Raw genomic sequence first — 20,461 nt, 5'->3', positions numbered from 1 at the left:
AATTTAATGCGATCGAAATGTTTCTCTATACGAAACAGAACTCGATGGCGAATGCGGTGATTTGGCCCCAGAACTAGATGACGAATGCGGTGATTTGGCCCCAGGTTGGTTCAATAGAAGAAAATAATCGGATGGATTCCCTGTAAAAAGACTAGAAGTGTGTATACGTATAGCTATTTTTAGTTAATGTGGTATCACAACCCTACGGGAAATGCAACAACCACAGGATCGGTACACTTTAACATGGGTTTGTCATTGACGGGGTAAATTTAGACTTTTGGACACGTTTTGGACTCATTCCAAAGGACACGTCATGGGACAATTTAGCAGGAGCACTCCATAGACAGGTCCTCAGGAGCCACACTCGGACAAATTCTTAGAAAACTGTTTCAGTTTGGGCATCCGAATCGCATTAGAACATCTGATCATTTTATTTCACCAAATGTGTAGATCCAAAAAGATTTTAATATCAAGTGAAAACGGAAATCAATAAAAACGGGCTGCTATTTAAACCTAACCTAACCTCTGTTGGTTAAGCTACTCTTTTAGTTCAGTTAACATATGGGTTTAAACTGATATCAAAACATTAATGGAAAAATTAAAGAAGAAACCAGAAATAATAAAACACAAAGATATTCGTCATAAAATGTTGTATAAAATAGTGTTTTTTTTATTTTATTTTAAAGCTCACAAAAATTATATATAAGATATATTGGTATAAAATATGTAAACATACAAGATAATTATAAAAACTATACATTAGGATTATATTTTAAAAAATGTGTAGTACATTTCTTCTGAAATTCTTAAAGTTGAAAATGTGGTACCCTATTGTTTCTGGTACCTACACGCAAAGAAAAAAAAAACGTTTGGAAAACGTGTACCGAAAACGTTTTTCTTTTGTTAGAGTTTTTTGAATTGCTTCGAAAATTTTAAACTTTTATCACCAAAAAAATTCGTTTGTTACAAAATTTTTATTTTTTCAATAAAAAAAGTTATTTTTGAAATAACAACACAGTGCATTTACATCCTGGAAAAGAATAAACGTTTATCACAAAAAGTATATACTTTTCTTCCAAATACACTTCCTTACAGCGAAAAGCAAATGAGAAACGAACTTTGTTTGTCTAAAATTTCGTTTGGGAGGAAAGAATTATTTTTTTGCGTGTAATCTATGTAAAACAAAATCAATGACTTTTTGTCAAATATTCTTCAAATACGATTACAACAATATATCACGATAGTTCATATCTAATTTATTTTATCAAATTCCAACCAAATACCACCATCAAGTTGTAACAAAAAATATGTTGGATCATATTTCAGATCGGTACGAGTTTTTGGATTAATACGAACTTTATAGCTGTGAATAATATGCACGAGGGCGGCTTTGATTTGCGTTAATGCAAAACGCATTCCTAAAAATAATAAAAAAAAATAATACGATAAATATTTTTAATACTTCCAAACTTATGTTCTACGATATACAAACTTACCTAAACAAATTCTAGGGCCATCTCCGAAACCGTAATATAAACCTTGCTCTTTGAATTTTTTAAGACCACCATCGAGGAATCGTTCAGGTTCAAAACCATTGGCATTCTCATAGTATTGCTCGTCCAACATTATAGCATTCGAGGGAACTATAATCGGTGTACCTACTTCCACTTTTAAAATTTTCCCATTTTTATTTTGTAAATTAATGGATTCGGTACATGTTCTAGTAGAAAAGCCTATAGCTGGAACCAAACGAAGTGTTTCTAAAACAGAGACAAATATTTCATATAAACATATTATAATTTACTCTTAAATTATTTATAATAATTTGCTATGATAAAAAAATTCTAAAAAAATATAATGTTTAAAACATTAAAAATAAATTAAAATTTCTTTGTACTGGTAGAAAAGCCTATAGCTGGAACCAAACATATTGTTTCTAAAAATGAGACAAATATTTTATATATAATAATTTACTCTATGCTTCGCTTATTTGATTCTCAATCCCCAATTCAATTTAATTAAATCAATATGCAACAGAGGTACGGAAGGATATTACACAGAAAAAATTTCTGGTTCAATAACAAAATTAATTCTTCCAATTAATTTTTTAATTGGAATTAAGTAAATTATAGTATTAATCACAGAATTAATTAGAAATACAAAATATTATGATTAAAAAATTAAAAATTAAATTAATAACCTAATTGACTTTAATCGCAAAAGTCAGTCAATTTATTTTGATTAAAGTAATGAATTATTTATTATATTTTTATTTATTTGTAATTACTTTACATTTTTATACACTTGATTTATCACTTATGTATTTTCTGGTTAGAATGATAGTAAGATCTATGGATTTAAATAAAAATTCAATGAACCAATGATTAGCATGTCTGTATGAAAACTATTTGCGACCAAAATGTTAAAATTAAAATATTTTTTGTTCAATTAAAATGTTAATTGAGACCAATAATATAATAATTTAATGCGTAAAAACTTTCATTTTCTTAAATGAATTAATGTTTTAATTTAATTAAAAATTTAATTGCAAAAGTTAATTTTTTAATTCATTATGTTTTTAACTTCAATTAATTTTTAATTGGAAATATTTTCTTCATATTTTTCCTGTGTAATCGGACAGGGTCATTATGGTAATGTTAAGTATTTCATTTTTATGTTTTTTTACATAATTCATTTCAACTTTTATTCAATTTACATTGTATAATAACTACACCCAAAAAAGTGACCCCACCGTGGAATAAAATGTAGGTTTATTTTAGAAAATTTTAACTAAAATAGTTTTCTAATTGCAACATGTTACAAATAAGTTAATACTTTTTGTCAAATTGAAGAAAATTGTTTAAAAATAATTATTTTTTTCTGTTGTTTAAGAAAATTTCATATGTTGGAAGAAAAAATTGAATTTAAAAATTGTTAAAATGTCATTAGCGCTGTGCGAAGTTCGAGACAGGTAAAATTTTAGTAAAATTTAAGGAAACTTCTGCCATTTTAGGAAAATATGAACTATTTTATTTTTTAGTAAATTTGTGCACTATATTTGTATACAACTTTTTTTTCTTATTTTTAGTTCACGTCATTAAAGTTAGCAAAAAATTATTCAAATAAGGAACATTTACTCATATTGTGCAAAATTTAACTAAAATCAACTAATCTTCATGAACTAAAATAAAGTTCAGTTTGCATTAGAGCCCCTTTTTTCTGGGTGTACTCTTATCTTGTTTAATTTTAACCAAATTATGCTTTAAATCTATTTAATAAGGTATAATTTAGTTTTATTAAATCTGTTTTAAACCATTTATTTAATTCGTTTTATTAGTTTTTAAATTTAATTTGATAAGTTTAATTCAATTTAACATTTAATTTAATTTAAATAATTAAATTAGTTTAGTTAAATTCAATTTAATGTTGTTTAATTTAGTTATGTCCACCTCAGTAATGCTGGTGACATTTCTGAGCGTTTCAAATCTTCTCTAAGTGGTTTCACTCCAATGTGGAACACGGTTCGGACTCGGCTATAAAAAGGAAGTCCCTTGTCATTGAGCTTAACTGGCAGCACTCAGTGGTAAGAGAGAAGTTCACCACTGCCCAGCAAAAAAACTTGGAAGTTCTTCCAAAGGCACATCTTTAAAAGCACTTCCGAAAGATGTACTCCAAAAGGTGTTCTTTATTTTAACTACACACACACACAATTTTTTTTCTGGTTCAATCACGAAATTAATTGATCCAATTAATTTTTTAATTGAAATGTCTTCAATCGCAGAAATGATAGTATCAATTAATAAATTAATTGATCCAAATAAAAAATTAATTGATACTATTAATTTTTGTGATTGATTTTTGTTTCAATTAAAAAATTTGTTGAATCAATTAAAATTTTAATTGAATATTTTTTAAAACGCAATTAAAATTTTAATTGGAAAAATTTTCGTGAAATTTTTTCTGTGCAGTTCTTTTAATTCAATTATTTATAACTCGCTTTTTTTCTTATTTTTAATGCGTAAATTTAATTTTTTTGTTTAAAAAAGGTTAAAAACAGAGTAAGCGTTAATAAAATGTTACCATTTATGAAATTTTGTCGAAAAGAATTCTAAATCCATTCAAGAAATATAGCGAATTTTTCAAAATATTTTAATTCAAACGTTTTAGAAAAGCGTTAGAATGTATTAAAAATCAAAAAAAAATTATAAAAATTGTTTATTTTGCAAAATATCGTAAAATTTTTTAAATTCACATCCAAAACACTGAATTCGGATCACACCTTAAGAAGTGATGCAAACTCAGTGCAACGGCTGTTGAAATAGTGGACATCCGTCCTATGACAAGTCCATGTTAAATTCATCGCTTCTGCGCCAATTTTGCACTACTTCCGGATCGAAAAAAAAAAACACTTTCACTACTTTTTTGGCGATACCTTTTTTTTGCTGGGTGTGGTATCTCAATGGACTGCACAGTCTAAGTGAGCATGATACATCGGGCAGCCACCTTACCTAACCTAGCACATTCTGTATATATGTATTTTCCGATTATAATTATAATGGGATCTTTGCTTTGGATTTGGAAAAATCAAATGAAGCATATCTGCATAAAAACTAAAATTTTTCCGACCACAATTTTCAATTTGAAATATTATGTATTTAATTACAATGTTAAATGGGACAATTAATATTTTAATTTAAAACATAAAAACTTTCTTAAGTGAGTTAATATTTTAGTTTGGTTAAATTTTTGATTGTATAAGTTATTTTTTTAATTGATTACGTTAAATTAAATTCAATCAATTTTATTTCGAAATTTTTTCTGTGTAGTTAGGTAGGTTATTGTTATTGTAAGCGATGTGTATATATATATATATATATATATATATATATATATATATATATATATATATATATATATATATATATATATATATATATATATATATATATATATATATATATATATATATATATATATATAATATATATATATATATATATATATATATATATATATATATATATATATATATATATATATATATATATATATATATATATATATATATATATATATATATATATATATATATATATATATATATATATATATATATATATATATATATATATATATATATATATATATATATATATATATATATATATATATATATATATATATATATATATATATATATATATATATATATATATATTATATATATATATATATACATATATATATATATATATATATATATATATATATATATATATATATATTATATATATATATATATATATATATATATATATATATATATATAACATAATTGTTAAAATGTATCTAATTAAATTAATTCTATTTTGAAATATATTTAATTTATCATTTTATAATTCATTCCATTCCATTCCATTCCATTTTGTAAAATATAACATAATCTAATTTTAGTTATTATACCCTGCTCCACACTGTGGGACAGGGTATTATTAGTTAGTGCATATGTTTGCAACACCCAGAAGGAGACAAGATAGACACATGGTGTCTTTAGCAAAAATGCTCAGGGTGGCCTCCTGAGTCGATATAGCCATGTCCGTCCGTCTGTCTGTGAACACATTTTTGTGATCAAAGTCGAGGTCGCAAATTTAATTCCAATCGCCTTCAAATTTGGCACATGTTCCTAATTTGGGTCAGAATAGAACCCTATTGATTTTGGAAGAAATCGGTTCAGATTTAGATATAGCTCCCATATATATCTTTCGCCCGATATGCACTTATATGGACCCAGAAGCCAGAATGTTACCCTGATTTGCTTGAAATTTCGCACAAACATAACTCTTGGTCGTATAGTCAAGTGTGCAAAATTTGATTGAAATCGGTTCAGATTTAGATATAGCTCCCATATATATCCTTCGCCCGATGTGGACTAATACGGTCCCAGAAGCCAGAATTTTACCCCAATTTGGTTGAAATTTTGCACAGGGAGCACAATTAGTAGTGTAGTCAAGTGTGCCAAATTTTATTGAAATCGGTTCAGATTTAGATATAGCTCCCATATATAGCTTTCGCCCGATTTTAGACTCATATGACCACAGTGGCCAATCTTTTACCCCGATTTAATTGAAACTTTGCACAGGGAGTAGAATTAGCACTGTAGCTATGCGCTGCCAAATTTGGTTGAAATCGGTTCAGTATTAGATATATCTCCCATATATAGCTTTCGCCCGATTTACACTCATATGACCACAGAGGCCAATTTTTAACTCCGATTTAGTTGAAATTTTGCACAGGGAGTAGAATTAGCATTGTTACTATTCGTGCCATATTTGTTGAAATCGGTTCAGATTTAGATATAGCTCCCATATATATGTTTTTCTGATTTCGACAAAAATGGTCAAAATACCAACATTTTCCTCGTAAAATGGCCACTGCTTAATCGAAAAGTTGTAAAAATGACTCTAATTTTCCTAAACTTCGAATACATATATATCGAGCGATAAATCATAAATAAACTTTTGCGAAGTTTCCTTAAAATTGCTTCAGATTTAAATGTTTCCCATATTTTTTTACTAACATTGTGTTCCACCCTAGTGCATTAGCCGACTTAAATTTTGAGTCTATAGATTTTGTAGAAGTCTATTAAAATCTGTCCAGATCGAGTGATATTTAAATGTATGTATTTGGGACAATCCTTTATATATAGCCCCCAACACGGATGTGATATGGTATCGAAAATTTAGATCTACACAGTGGTGCAGGGTATAATATAGTCGGCCCCGCCCGACTTTAGACTTTTCTTACTTGTGTTACTTCTAACTTAATATAATTTATTTCATTATTTTAATTTAATTTTATGCAACTTAATTTATTTTAATTTACACCCAAAAAATATCACCAAAATATTTTCAAATAAAAAGTTGATTGAAGTTGAAAATATCAATGATTGAAAATATCAATGATTGAAATTTTTAATCAAACTCGAAAAACTAGGTCACTTTAAAAAAGTGATGGAACTTTTTTTTTAAATTTTTAATTAAAAATTTATTTCAAACAATCAATTTTTTTAAGCAAACTAAAAACACTAAGTCAGTTAAGAAAGTAATGAGTTTTGCAATCAACATCAATTAAATTTTTATTTGAATCAATAAAAAATCGAAATTTGCTGATGACATCAATTTTATATTATTTAATAATTAGTTTTAATTGGTTTTGATTGAAAATTTTAAAATTTTTAATTAAAAAAAGAATTTGTACAATAAACTTTTTAATCAAACTCGAAAAACTAGGTCACTTTAAAAAAGTGATGGAACTTTTTTTTTTTAATTTTAATTAAAAATTTATTTCAAACAATCAATTTTTTTAAAGCAAACTAAAAACACTAAGTCAGTTAAGAAAGTAATGAGTTTTGCAATCAACATCAATTAAATTTTTAATTGAATCAATAAAAAATCGAAATTTGCTGATGACATCAATTTTATATTATTTAATAATTAGTTTTAATTGGTTTTATTTAATTTAAATTAGGTTTTAAATTTAAGTAATATGATGTAATTTAGTATCATCAAATTTGTTTTTAAACATTTAATTAAATCGTGTTTAATTTATATAAGTTTATTTGAATATACCATTTAATTGAATTTGAATAGATAAATTAATTTAGTTAAATTTAATTTTGTCTAGTTTAATTTAATTTAATATCAAATTCAATTTTTGTTTAGTTCGATTTAATTGAATTTAATTTTATTTTGTGTAATATGTTTAACATATTATTGAAGAAGTTTTCAAGATTTTACCATGTATACAAGCATCCAAATACGGTAATTCCGTTATGGCTTCGTAATCATTTAAATCGCGTAGCGTTTCATTAATCTCTCTTCGAAGAATTTCCTGACGTTTTGCATCGCGACCCAACTGCAAAAATTAAAAATGTTTAACATTTGCCTGCAATCAAAAGAAAAATATCTGCTAAAAACTAAAGAACAAATAGCATGCTATATCAGCAAACAGTGACTGCTTTCACATTTCCAGTAGACTTTTTCCTGTTTTAGCAGACTTTCTTGCTGTGTCCATTAACAAATTTCTTTGGGTGTAGCTGAAACCAATAACACTCACCATTAGAAGACAATGACTCAGTACACCGGAAGTAGTTACAAATCCATCCAAAAGAAATGTCATAGTATGGGCAGTCAATTCAGGTAATGTAAGACTTTTCTTCTCTTGCAAATGTAGCAAATAATTCATAAAATCAACTCGATCTTCATTAATACCCTGTGTCCTTTGATCGTGTCGCAGTGTAATCGATTTCTTTAAAAGATCTGTGAAAAATTCTTCTACTGGTTTCGGAATAAAACGGAGTTTTTTAAATTTACACAGAGAGGGAAAAATGCCGGCGAGTAGTAGTAAAAAGCTCAGAGAACCAGATGGATCAAAAATTTTCTTGGTCATATCCATTATGGGTGTTTCTTTATTGGTAAAAGTATTCGCTTTTATACCCAAAAACACAATCGGTTACCACCTCACATGTGTAACGCAAGCATAACTAGCGTGAAAGAAACAGATTAGAAGACTGGTGTTTTCAACTGATCTTTAGATCTTACATCTTTGCCATTGATTCCATCCTTTGCACCAATTTTTGACTGCTGGTCTATGTAATCAATCATGGTTTTGCATACTTGATTCGTTACCGGAAATACGTTCTTGATCTAAATTTAGGGTTGTTAGTAAATCATGCACAATAAATATTTGTTTAATTAGTACCCTGTTGGCTGTAAAACCTGGCGTTATTTCAGCTCTCCGTTCTTTCCATTCTTCGCCAGTCAAAATAAAAACGTTATTTCCAAAAATAAGGTCGGATTTTTTATCAACCTGAAATTAAAAATGCGGTAAAATTCTGAAGAAAGACACTATTCCAAATTTAATGAAGATCGGACTTAAACTGAGAGCTATGCTTTGCACACAAAAATGAGCAGACAGACCGACTTCGCTAAATTGACTCTGAAGTTAATTCTAAGACGATCGGTATACTAAACGATGGTTATCAGACTGGTTCGTCTTGGCGTTACATACAAATGCACAAAATTATTATACCCTGTAACAAGGTTGGCTGATAAGTCCCCGGTCTAACAAAGAAAAACACATTTTTTTAAAATTCGTTTTTATTATTCAACATAGTTCCCTTCAAGAGCGATACAACGATTATAACGACCTTCCAATCTTTTTATACCATTTTGGTAGTACTCCTTCGGTTTTGCCTCAAAATAGGCCTCAGTTTCGGCGATCACCTCTTCATTGCAGTGGGTGGGGAAGCAATTCGAAGCCCAATTCATGAATTTTTGCCATCGTTCTCAATGAATTGTGGCACGGTGCGTTGTCTTGGTGGTTTGCCGCGATTTCGACCTTCAAACGCTCCAATAACGCCATATAATAGTCACTGTTGATGGTTTTTCCCTTCTCAAGATAATCGATAAAAATTATTCCAGGCGCATCCCAAAAAACAGAGGCCATTACTTTGCCAGCGGACTTTTGAGTCTTTCCACGCTTCGGAGACGGTTCACCGGTCGCTGTCCACTCAGCCGACTGTCGATTGGACTCAGGAGAGTAGTGATGGAGCCATGTTTCATCCATTGTCACATATCGACTGCAAACACCGCTCAGAATCATCAACACGTTGTTGTTTTTGGTCAAATGTGAGCTCGCGCGGCACCCATTTTGCACAGAGCTTCCGCATATCCAAATATTGATGAATGATATGACCAACACGTTCCTTTGATATCTTTAAGGCCTCTGCTATCTCGATCAACTTCATTTTACGGTCATTAAAAATCATTTTGTGGATTTTTTCTTTCGGGCGTCCACTGCATTCACGGTCCTCCGTGCTCATTTCATCACGCTTGAATTTTGCATACCAATCAATTATTATCCCTGAAATTCGAACGAAATTCCTTTTTTTCCATTTTTTTTACAATAACAAAAGTTGCTTCGCAAAAGACGCTCTATCTCACAAACTAATTGACTTACAGACAAATTTTGACACGAATCATTTAAACGTTGGTACTTGATAAAAATAATATGCATTTAATACTAGCGACGCCATCTATGTGTCAGACCGGGGACTTATCAGCCAACCTGTTATACAAATTGTACGGTGTGACCTATCTTCGTGCATTAATTCTACTGACATACGTATTGTCTTAAAATTGAAAAAAAAAAAACTTAAATTAAATAAAAACAAATGTTTGGAAATTTTTCAAAATAAATTTAATGCGCATCGATCGATTGCGCCCATCTTCTAGAAAACAAAGAATAAACTCCATCAATGTTTGCAGTCTTACCGTTTATTGATCGATTGAAGAACTCAATGGAATCTAATTTGCGTAAATATTTGTATACTTACAAAAATATTAAGGGTTTAGAAAATTTTGGTTTAGCCGAAGTCTCCGGAGTCGAGACAAATTTTTTTTACTCCGACTCTAGCAAAATCTTCAGACACCGATTCCAAGTCTTCGACTCCCCCGCCCCTGGTTGACACCGTAGTAAAATGCAAAATTTTGGTGGAAATACCAAAGTATAGGCAGCACGCTTTCTCGGTTGAGGTATACACGCTAGCTGTATGTATTGATCTTGAGGGAGCTTTTAGATTCTGGTGATCGAATTTTTAAAAGATCGGATAGCCAATGTGCATTCCATAGCACAAGAAGGATAAGCTGTGGATCGCATGATGTGATCATAACGGGATTTATACTATTGCTAATACTGTGGGTAACAACTACAGGGCTAATAATACAGGGTCTACTTAGGATTTTAAGTAGGAATTTGAGCCCGTCTGTTACGCAGACGATGTCATAATACTTTTGCAGGGAAAGGATCCTAACCGACTCTGCAGGAGGGTAGAAAGGGGCCTAAGGATGGTATATGATTGGGCAAAATCCAGGGTCTTGAATGTTAACACGGAGAAGACAGAATTATGCCTATTCAATAAAAGTACTGAGGAGTAACCTTAGACAGGAAACTGAACTGGAAGAGCCAAATCAAAAAGAGAACTAAGAAAGCCTATCGATGTTGACCAATGTGCAGAAGAGCGGTGGGCTCTAAATGGGCCTGAATCCAAAGGGGTGACGCACTGGATATATGAGAGCGCAATAAGGCCAATCCTGACATACGCGTCGATAGTCTGGAGGGATTCAACGAAGAGGAAGTATAACATAGAAGTGTTACAACGAGTTCACGTCAACCAAGACGTGACTGGACTTAAGGCCTATAGAGGTTCAGATGAAAAGCGAAGTCGCCATGGCTGGGATGAGATTAAAGATGTTGGGAGAATGGAGGGAAACACGAAACATTATAAACCATCACTGGATAAAAGAGGAGTCGGTGGGTGCAATTGCGGATGCTGCAACAATCCATGTTCGTATACCTGAGGTGGCCATAGCTGCCGAGATGGTCCTGGGGAATGGGACCCCAGAACCGATACCAGAGGGAAATAACTGCTACCCGGATGGATCGAATATGGTTGCAAGGACGGGACTGGGCGTAAGTTAGGTTAGGTGGCAGCCCGATGTATCAGGCTCACTTGGACTATTCAGTCCATTGTGATACCACATTGGCGAACTTCTCTCTTATCACTGAGTGCTGCCCGATTCCAGGTTAAGCTCAATGACAAGGGACCTCCTTTTTATAGCCACATTGCAGTGAAACCACTTAGAGAAGCTTTGAAACCCTCAGAAATGTCGCCAGCATTACTGAGGTGGGATAATCCACCGCTGAAAAACTTTTTGGTTTTCGGTCGAAGCAGGAATCGACCTTGTGTATGCAAGACGGGAATGCTAACTTTTGCACCACGGTGGCTCCCGGGACTGGGCGTATATGTGGGAACCCAGACACCGATTACCGGATCACAACACAATCATACAGGCAGTACGTGTCATAATGGAATTTGTTAAATGACTCGGAAATAACACGAGGCCAAAAAACATGAATATTTTTTCCGAAGGGCAATGAAGCCAGTAGCAAACAATACGGTTCGATATTGACAAACGTATACTCGGAATACGGCAGGATCCGCATCATATGGGAGCCGACACATGTCGGTATAAGAGGATACGAAAAGGCAAATGAACTGGTGATAAGGGCTAAGACACATAGGGAAATTAACTTATAGAACGCAAAGCCCACAGACAGTGTTGCCGTTGTGCGGCTTTAGTCGCATTTTGCAACCTTTTTGACGTCATGCGACTTTTTGTGAGACTTTTTTAAAATATGTAAAATATGCGACTTTAGTCGCATGCGTGCGTGGGAAGTGCTTAAATTTTAAGCAATTTTTATAAGTGGGAATTCATCGCCGAGCGCCTTACGCGAAGCCACCGCAATGGCCCGCGTTGTATACAAAGGGCCATGGATTCAACCCCAGTTTCGACCAAAGAGAAACATGTGTTTCTACGGTGGATGCTGAATGTTTCAAAGCTTCTCCACCACAATGTGAGACGCCAGAACTCGGCTATAAAAAAGAGTTCACTTTTCAATGACAATTTGTCATTGAGCTAAACATAGAAGCACTCATAACTAAGAGAGAAGTAAATCACGTATAGTATCACAATGGACACCTAACCTACGATACCTACCCTACACGGTGTTCTGGTTTGTTAAGTCGTTGTTTTGTTGCATATCATTTCAACCACTAGCTCCGTTCGAGTACCCACTAATTTTTGATAATTATCAAAAATTTTTACTGGAGTCTTTCGTTTACTCCAAAAAGCTAGCAAAAGAGAGCCACAGTGAGATCAAATTTGAAATTTGAGGAATAGATAAGTTGAAAGTTTTTGCTAGGAATTTTTTTCCCAGTAAAATCTTGCAAGAATTAGCCATAAACAAATAATAGGTGCAATATATTTCACAGAGTCAATTAGGAGTGTAGTATAAAAAATAAATATTTTGGTTTTTTTAATTGATTTAAATGCTTTTAATTGGCTGATAGTAACTTGGCACTTGATGGCGTTGTACATTTCTGCTAATTTTAGGAAGGAGAAAAAAATCAATTTGTTATTTATTGCAAGTTTACGTTTTACTGGATTTTATGATACAATAAGTTACTAAAATATCTCTTTATGTTAAAGGGAGTGTTCCTTTATTGTTTTTGTGTTGATTTATAGACGATTTTTTGTAATAAAAATACTTCACAAATGTATGCGACTTTTTTATCATTATGCCACTTTTTTGTGCGACCTTTCTTTGAGTATGCGACTTTTTTGCGACTTTTTCAAAATTTCCAACGGTAACACTGCCCACAGATGCAACGCGAGCCGAATTGGATGAATGGCCACGGGAGACACATAAAGCGATGTGGACCAATGCAACGTTCGGAAGGGCGATGAAAATACTATGGGGTGGCCCAAGCAAGAAAAAGTCTGGAGAACTATTCACGACAGTCAGGAGGGCCGTGGGCACAATTAAAGGGCACCTAGAATTGAAAGCACATCTGTGCCAAATGGGAGCAGCGGATCATGGTGCATGTAGCGCATAGTTTAAGGATGATGAAACCTTCGAACACTACTTTTATCACTGATTTGTCTTTACTAGGCAAAGAGTTAAACATATCGGTGAAGAGGTTATTCGAGAAAATAGGTTAGAGCGCAAAACAGGCCGAATACAGGATTATGTGTATGTTAGGAGTACAACTAATTATCGTCAGTTTTGATTGAAATCGGTTAAGATTTATATATATCTTCTATATTGTCCCCATTTGCAAATCGATTTTACTTCAATTGACTGTATATTTTACCGAGAGAGTAGATTTAATATTCTACATATTTATGCCGAATAGCGTCTATTTCGGTTCAGAAGATTTAGATAAAGCTCCGATTTGGTTAAAAATCGTCCGCTTTGTCCCAACTCCCACAATTCTTTTCTCAGAAATAAAAATTGCTTTTATAGTTTCATTACGATATTACTTCAAATAAATTAAATTTCCTTATTACTCAATATATTTAAGTACTTACAAACTTTGAAATGTCATTGTCATGAAAATTTTTGAAATCGGTTACCATAATTCGCCTTATCATATTTATATCGGTTATCACCAGCTGTGGAGTGCATCCATTGAAAATTCCAACAAAGTTTTCGGTACGTTTGTATTTTCTAAAAACAAGAACAAAAAAATGTTAATTAAACGAATGATCTAAAGATGACTATTCCTTTTGAATTCATTGAAAAAATCCATCGTTAAATTTCAGCTAAGATTGTTTTATTTTTATTAAAAAAAATATTTTATTTTATTTACATTTTTTCTCGAAATGTTTCCCAGCTCAATAAAGTTTTCCTTGTATGTCTTAAGAAATATTGTCGTGAGGCCAATAATTTCATGTCCTTAAATTTCGAATTTTAATTTTGCTTAGCATAGGGGTTGCATTACTCTGATATATAGTTTTTTTCTTTTCCCAAAAGTCGATAAACTTTTCAATGAAGTCGACTTAAAATTGGGTGTCCTTCAAGATTAATAAAATCATCTTTAAATTTGTTGATTTTTTGCATATTGGCTACAAAGCTAAAAATTATTTAAAAATAGGCAATGTTTTTAACCCTTTATTTTAAAAACGTTGTTTATTTGAAGGCTAGGTTAGGTTAGGTTAGGTGGCAGCCCGATGTATCAGGCTCACTTAGACTATTCAGTCCATTGTGATACCACATTGGTGAACTTCTTTCTTATCACTAAGTGCTGCCCGATTCCATGTTAAGCTCAATGACAAGGGACCTCCTTTTTATAGCCGAGTCCGAACGGCGTTCCACATTGCAGTGAAACCACCAGCATTACTGAGGTGGGATAATCCACCACTGAAAAACATTTTGGTGTTCGGTCGAAGCAGGAATCGAACCCACGACCTCGTGTATGCAAGGCGGACATGCTAACCATTTCACCACGGTGGCTCCCTTGTTTATTTGAAACATTGCATTATTGAAGTTCAGTCTGAATATGAAAATTTAAGTAGTCATTAAAATCTTTTTTTAATCGACTTTGATAGCACATGAAGAGAGCTGAAAAAAAACGATTGAATTGAAATTTGTTTCATAGCAAAAACTCAAATTTAAAAGATAATTACCATATTTCTTAAATCTGTACTTAATTCAATTCTCCGCTTCTTTGGCTCGGGATCAATACACTAAAAAAAGCAGCGAACCCACCATGAAGAAAAATTTTGCTTATTTTTAGAAAATTTAGATTATATTTAGAAAATGTTAACTAAACAGTATTACAAACGCGGACATCAAGCCGATATTACAAAAAATAAGTAAATATTTTTTTGACAAATTCATGAAAACTTTTTAGACATAATTAATTTTTTTTTTTTCACTTGTTAAAGAAATTTTCGTACTTAGAAGGAAAAATTTGAAGTTAAAAATTGAAAGAATGTCTTTAGTGCCATACGAAGTTAAGATGGGCGCATTTGTACACAGAAAAAATCCCGTAGTCTAACTAACGCTAAATTTAACTTATTTTATTGAAAATTAAATTAACTTTAAATTATAGGAATAAAGTAGATATTTTATTTTCGAAATTTTCCACAGCTTATTGAAACCCTACGTTTTTTAAGTATGTCTGAAACATTTTATAAACTAAACGTGGGTATAAAGTTCAATGATCATACACATAAGTTCAATACAAACTAAAGCAAAGGAAAATGTACACTGAAAAAAATATTGTCGTGAAGTCAAAGATTTCATGTCTTTAAAATACGAATGCAAATTTTGCTTAGCATAGAAGACGCATTTCTCTAGTATAAAGTTTTTTTCCTTGACCAAAGGTCGATAAACTTTTCAATGAAGTCGTATTGTCCTTATAATTAAGTGATTTGATTTAAAAATGGATATCATAACATGAAAGAAAAAATGTTTTGGCTAAGGTCAACTTGACTTTAATAATTTAGAAAAAATATTTAAATTTAATGAAATTGTCTTTAAATTTGTTGTATTTTTGCATCCGACTACAAAGCAAAAAATCGTTCAAATATAGGACATGTTTTTCAACACTTTATTTTAAAGACGTTTTTTACTTGAAACACAGCATAATTTCTACTAGAAGTCGAGTCTTAATTTGGAAAATAAAGTCGTCGTTAACTTGTTTTTAAATGACTTTGATAGCATATGAAGAAAAAAAGCTGAAAAAGCGAAAAATTAAAATTTGCTTCCTAGAAACAAGTACACAAAACCCGATTTTAAAAGAGAATTGTGTCTTAAAAGTATCCTTACTTGTATTCTCCGCTTCTTTGGCTAGGAATCAATACCAAATTTTTTAAAGTAAAGACAAAATCTTTGGAACTGGGTATGCTTTTTTTTCAGTGTACGTACGATGCCCAAAAATAGTAAAAATGGACTACAGTATGGTTAAAATAGCCATGATTTGGCGCCAATGATTTTTTTTCTCTATCACAATGGACTGAATAGTCTAAGTGAGCCTGAAACTTAATCGGGATGCCACTTTAATCTAATGATATTTTTTTTACTTTCAGTTAATTTTTATACCCTCCACCATAGGATGGGGGGTATATTAACTTTGTCATTCCGTTTGTAACACATCGAAATATTGCTCTAAGACCCCATAATGTATATATATTGTGGGTCGTGGTGAAATTCTGAGTCGATCTAAGCATGTTCGTCCGTCCATCCGTCTGTTGAAATAACGCTAACTTCCGAACGAAACAAGCTATCGACTTGAAACTTGGCACAAGTAGTTGTTATTAATGTAGGTCGGATGTTATTGCAAATGGGCCATATCGGTCCATATAAACGGACCCTCAGATTTGGCTTGCGTAGCTTCTAAGAGAAGCATATTTCCATATGGTATATGGTCTCTAACAACCATGCAAAAATTGGTCCACATCGGTCCATAATTGTATCTAGCCCCCATATAAACCGATCCCCAGATTTGGCTTGCGGAGCCTCTAAGAGAAGCAAATTTCATCCGATCCGGTTGAAATTTGGAACGTGGTGTTAGTATATGGTCTCTAACAACCGTGCGATAATTGGTCCATATCAGTCCATAACTATATATAGCCCTCATATAAACCGATCCCCAGATTTGGCTTGCGGAGCCTCAAAGAGAAGCAAATTTCACCCGATCTGGCTGAAATTTGGTACATGGTGTTGGTATATGGTATCTAACAACCATGCTAAAATTGGTCCACATCGGTTCACAATTATATATAGCCCGATATAAACCGATCCCCAGATTTGACCTCCGGAGCCTCTTGGAGGAGCAAAATTCATCCGATCCGGTTCAAATTTTGAACGTGGTGTTAGTATATGGCCGCTAACAACCATACCAAAATTGGTCCATATCGGTCTATAGTTATATAGCCGATCCCCAATCACACAAAAATTGGTTCATATCGGTTCATAATCATGCTTGCCACTCGAACCAAAAATAATTTAACAAAATTGTATTTCTATAGAAAATTTTGTCAACATTTTATTTCTATAAAAAATTTTGTTAAAATTTTATTTCTATAGAATTTTTTTAAATTTCATTTCTATGGAAAATTTTGTACAAATGTTATTTCTATAGAAAATTTTGTCAAAATTTTATTTCTATAAAAAATGTTGTTAAAATTTTATTTCTATAGAAAATTTTGTCAAAATTTTATTTCTATAGAACATTTTGTCAAACTGAATTATATACGTACTTAATCGGTCTTTTTTAATTTAATATATACCATGAACACTCAAAAAAAAGTGAACCCTATATTTCACTTAAAGCTGATTTAATTCTATTTGAGTTCACGGAATTATTACGTTTTAATAAAGTTTCCATGACGTTAATAATTTTTTGCGTACGTTAGTTAATAAAACTAAAATAGAGGAAAAAATTATACACAAATGAAGTATAAAGATTAAAATTTGTACAATTTACCAGTAATTAGCCCATCATGAACTTCGTATGGTACTAAAGACATTTTTGCAATTTTTAACTCCAATTTTTTCCTTCAAACTTTGAAATTTTCTTTAACAAGTGAAAAAAATTAATTATGTCTAATAAATTTCCTCGAATTTATCGAAAATTATTTACTTAGTTTTAAGAAATCGGCGTGACATCCGCGTTTCTATTACACTTTAGTTAAAATTTTCTAAAATTAATATATTTTTTCTAAAACTAACTAAAATTTTCTTTCCTGGTGGGTTCACTGTTTTTTCAGTGTATGAACTTAACAACAATTTAGAGGACGGTGTTAGGAGGTCTTAAGCTACCTTGCCATCGGCAAGCGTTACCGCAACTCAAGTAACATAATTCGATTGTGGATGGCAGTGTTTAGCAGAAGTTTCTACGCAGAGGGTACATAAGCTTCGGCCTGGCCGAACTTACGGCCGTATATACTTGTTTTCTTTTATGAGAGAGTGTAATTTCGTGAGTTGTACACTGAAAAAAATAATGTCGTGAGGTCAAAGATTTCATGTCTTTAAAATACGAATGCAAATTTTGCTTAGCATAGAAGACGCATTTCTCTAGTATAAAGTTTTTTCCTTGACCAAAGGTCGATAAACTTTTCAATGAAGTCGTATTGTCCTTATAATTAAGTGAATTGATTTAAAAATGGATATCATAACATGAAAGAAAAAATGTTTGGGCTAAGGTTAACTTGACTTTAATAATTTAGAAAAAATCTTTAAATTTAATGAAATTGTCTTTAAATTTGTTGTCTTTTTGCATCTTGACTACAAAGCAAAAAATCGTTCAAATATAGGACATGTTTTTCAAAACTTTATTTTAAAGAAGTTTTTTACTTCAAACATAGAATAATTTCTACTAGAAGTCGAGTCTTAATTTGGAAAATAAAGTCGTCGTTAACTTGTTTTTAAAGCACTTTGATAGCATATGAAGAAAAAAGCTGAGAAAGCGAAAAATTAAAATTTCCTTCCTAGAAGCAAGTACACAAAACCTAAATTTAAAAGAGAATTGTGTCTTAAAAGTTTCCTTACTTGTATTCTCCGCTTCTTTGGCTCGGAATCAATACCAAATTTTTTAAAGTAAAAACAAAATCTTTGGAACCGGGTATGCTTTTTTTCAGTGTAGTTAAAAAGTATAGCAGGCCATTACATTTTCCTGGTTTTAACAACGCTTTGTGAAAATCTCAAAATGTGGAGTAGAATTTAGTTAAATTTTCGCGCGAGGTAATTCATTCTTCCTATAAAAGAGTTTACTTTTTTTCGGAATATGGCAAATTCTAATTTGAAATCTAAAATATCTTTGGGAAGCATTTTATATAGAGATACGAAGGATTAACAATTACTTTCGTCAAATCGAATTTTTGTACAAAAAACTGCTTCAAACTCGATTTATAAACATTTTACTTTAATTTAAAGGAATCTTACACTGAAAAAATATTTACGTGATATTAAAGATTTTAGGATTTAGGACAAAGTTCTTCAAAATAATGACATTTTAATTACAATAAAATTTAAAATATTTGCTTCAAAAAATTTTTTTCCGTTAAAGTCGTATGTCTTTGAGCTAAGGCAAATTTTCCTTAAAGTAAAGTTAAAGAAATTGTCCTAAAATTAAATGAAATATTGATCTTTATGATTTATCTTGAGGATTTTGTATATTGCTTTAGTTTTTTTTTAGGAAATAAGAAAACATTTTTTACTTTGAAGTATCCGCTATAATATGGATTTTTAAACTTGTGTTTGTTTGTACGTGAATAGCTTTATTAATATACCGCGAAAAAAGAATGAAAATTCGATAAATGAGATTTGTATCCTAATTTTAATTGTATTGATCCTAGATTTAAAGCCAGATAGGTCGCTAAAAAATGTATTTATTTTAAAGAAGCCGCATCTTTGGTTCGTAATCAATACGAAAATCCTTAAGGGACGGTCAAAATTTTTGGATCGAAATAATTTTTTTTTTTTTAGTGTATGTTAAACTTTTCAAATAGTCAAAAGTAGCCACTTGCGCCATTACATTTCGACTTACTCGTAAATTTCTTGCATAACGTGGGCCATATTTCGTTTCTGTGTGAATACATTAAGATAATTGCCTACTAATGGCAAAGGTTTAGGTCCTTTCACATCGCGTTTCTTCCAATAATCGAATGACCACACCAGATATAAATAAACACATAAAAGGATAACACAAATCGCAGCCAGAATAATGAAAATCATTTTTATCACTCGTATTATTTGTTTTTCGATATTTTCCACACGCTTAGTAGAATATTGTTAATATCATGGAAATGTTCCCTACGAAATGTTCTTTAAATCACGGATGAACATTGTAGTACCTTGACAGAAAACTAGAGCTTTTATTGTGACAGAGACAAAAGCTTGTGCATTATCTGATTAATCAATTGAATACTTCAATTGTTTAATACGATATAGGGAAAGCGGTGTCATCAACAAAATGTTTCGTCATTATGGGGAATATTTAAATGACATATTAATACCCTTAGTACCCATAGGATGGTGGGTATACTAA

General features: G+C 31.3%; 1 pseudogene; it reads right to left on the bottom strand.

The window, feature by feature from the left end:
* Positions 1–635: 635 nt before the first annotated feature.
* On the bottom strand, positions 636–20,250 carry LOC142230611 (putative cytochrome P450 28d1; annotated as a pseudogene).
* Positions 20,251–20,461: the final 211 nt, after the last annotated feature.

This window comes from Haematobia irritans, chromosome 3 (genome assembly GCF_050003625.1).
Source record: "Haematobia irritans isolate KBUSLIRL chromosome 3, ASM5000362v1, whole genome shotgun sequence".
Taxonomy (NCBI): Eukaryota; Metazoa; Arthropoda; class Insecta; order Diptera; family Muscidae; genus Haematobia; species Haematobia irritans.
The sequence above is the reverse complement of the archived record's forward strand: the minus strand, read 5'-3'. Positions and strand labels throughout refer to the sequence as shown.